The following is a 2,766-nucleotide window of genomic DNA, read 5'->3' as shown; positions in this document are numbered from 1 at the left end:
AAAAGATTATGTTTTTTTTTTGTTTTTTCGATTATGTTGGGTTTATTGTTTTTACGAAACTGGAATTTGTAATTATATGTTTTTTTGTTTGGTTTGGAAAACATTATGGAACTTGTAATTTGTTAAATATAAAATAATTTTACAGGTATTGTTTCTATGTATGTATTATGTAGCTAATTACACATATGTACGATGCTAAGTACACATGTGTACTGTTCTATTTATATCCAAGTACACATGTGTATACCATTGAAATATGAAGGTTACGTGGATCTTAAAAATCAAAATTTGAATTCTGGTGATGAAATCTGAAATGAAAATTAAAATTGAAATCTGGTGATTTGTTGTTTGTTTTGATAATTATCTTATTAATAAATAAAACATAATGTGGATAATAAATTTAAAATAGGAAAGATGTAACTTAATTTAATTATTAAAATAATGATTTAAATCTAATTTTTATATAATTACAATCCTACCCTTAACAACTAAAAAGGAAATCAAGGGTCCAGATCTGTTCACGCAGTTCACTCTTGGGAGGTTGTTCACGCTGGAATCCTACCCTATATATATATATTAAACCCATTAAGTCTAACCAACTCTTGAATCAATATCCACCATTGGATTTGGCTGAAATTAAATCTCAGCCACTTAAACTCACAAAAATAACTTCCCATGATGGCAGTTCAAAGAAGTTCAAGGTAGTTTCTTCACAGGTGGTTACCACCGTCTTTTTCTGCCCATTATCTCCACAATTCAAGCTGGTGGTTTTGCTCCACTCATGACCTCCATAACTCCAGCCTCCTACAATCCTGTAAACCGCCAATTCAACTGCCCACTCTCCCCTAATTTTAGGGTTTGAAGAGGTTAAATATAGAATGAGCGCAAGAAGTAGGGATGGCAATGGGTCGGGTTTGGGACGGGTTTAGGTAATCCCAAACCCAAACCCGATTAGATAAGCTTGTCCCAAACCCGTCCCAAAACCCGTCGGGTTTCTAGCGGGTAAATACCCATCGGGTATCGGGTAAACCCGTTAATTTAAAAAGATTACTCGTGGGGTATACTCATCTCAAGGCTCATTGGGTATCTATCGGGTAACTACTAAGCGGTTACATTGTGTATTGTTATTATAAAAATATATATCAAATAACTACAATGTATACGGAATAGAACACCTATATGTGTAAAAAATGGATGTATCATATATATACATATTAATAATATAAAAGAAATTATATCGGGTATACAATCGGTTAAACGGGTACACTTTATCGGGTAATTGGGTCGGGTAAGCGGGTATATCACTAAATCCTAAACCCGTCCCAAACCCGCGAAAAAAATAAAAACTATTCCCAAACCCGTCCCAAACCCGATTAACCGACCCCAAACCCGTCCCAAATGTGTCGGGTTTCGGGTTTACCCATCGGGTTCGGGTCTGATTGCCATCCCTAGCAAGAAGGAAATCTGAAGTGGAGTTCTCCTTGACGACGGTTCCCCATGCCCCTGTAATTGGTGCTTCTCACCCACCCATAAATCATGAGTTCCATCTCCAAATAAAAAATGCAAGAAAGTAGATGCCTCCTACGATTGACAGAGTTCTCCAGAACAGGGGTTGATCTAATTGATAGGGTAAGCATCCAGATTGAAGTTAGGGTTTCTTATGATTATAATTTTTCTTTTCTCGAACTTCCATCAGTTGGTGCAGTTCATCAAACCAGGATGCCTTCCACTGATTCAGTTCTCCTCCCACGAGTTCAAGGTTAGCGACTTCTTAGTATGAAATTATTATTTTTTATTTCTTCTAATTCTTTCCTGTTGTTTCCAATCACCACCGTTTAACCTCCCCGTCACAGGAAACCCTAATGAAAAAAGGAAGCTTTCATAATCAAATCCACAAATCTCAATCAATTCCAGTTAGTTTACTACAGATTTCAACCTTCATCAAGGGCGTTGGTTTTTATTACTTCTACTTTTGCTTCAATTGCATTTTCGGTTCTAATTCTCGTACAGAGCAAGATGTTTTCATTGATTTTACCCATTTATTCACTGTTTTTGTTGCTTAATTTAGTAGTGTTTTTTTGTATTGTGGTGTTTCTTATGTAATTATTGTTTGCACTACAGGGCTTCAGTTTAGTGCAAGCGATTTGCAAACTTTAGATCGGAATTGTCTATCACTGGCGACTTTGAATATATCCTGGAAGCGATTTGCTATGGTGAAGGTTTTGAATGCTGAAAATGATTCAGTCGTTGATACACTTTGCCAACAAATGGGTAATCTGTGGAAACACAAATTAGAAAGATACGGGTTCAGTACAAACACAATGCAAACCCAAACTTTATGCAGGCCAAATGAATTACCAGTCGATCCTGTCAAACCCGCCATACCCAGAACCGACCCAGTACTACTCGGTACCGGCTCACCATTGTAAACGCAACTAAAGACATTGGTTATTTATGAATGTTCAAAACAAGGTTAGTGGGTCAATCGTCAACACGATCTTTTCTTTGAACTAAACTAATTTTCTAGCGTTTTTGGCAAAATTTGTTGCAGAAGCCACCCTTCCAAAAGTTTGTGCGGATGAGAAAGGTAATGAGATGCCCCCTATTTAGGCCATTATTGCTTCACTGGAAGCAGAACTCAAGTTGGTTAGAATGGAGGTAAGAACGCTAAACTTATACCCAACATACAATTGATTTTAGACGACATGCTAAGAAAGAAAATTTTCAATTATGATTGGAGGCAATTTGCACACATCAAACATTTTT

The 2,766-nt window shown here is 36.6% G+C and overlaps 1 long non-coding RNA gene across 1 annotated transcript; it reads left to right on the top strand.

Annotated features, from left to right (window-relative positions):
- Positions 1-1,547: 1,547 nt before the first annotated feature.
- Positions 1,548-1,883, top strand: LOC118485648. Its single transcript, XR_004877221.1, has 3 exons — positions 1,548-1,629; positions 1,697-1,759; positions 1,854-1,883. It is a non-coding gene; the product is annotated as an uncharacterized LOC118485648 (long non-coding RNA).
- Positions 1,884-2,766: the final 883 nt, after the last annotated feature.

The sequence above is a fragment of the Helianthus annuus genome, chromosome 13, assembly GCF_002127325.2.
Source record: "Helianthus annuus cultivar XRQ/B chromosome 13, HanXRQr2.0-SUNRISE, whole genome shotgun sequence".
NCBI classification, from domain to species: Eukaryota; Viridiplantae; Streptophyta; class Magnoliopsida; order Asterales; family Asteraceae; genus Helianthus; species Helianthus annuus.
The sequence above is the reverse complement of the archived record's forward strand: the minus strand, read 5'-3'. Positions and strand labels throughout refer to the sequence as shown.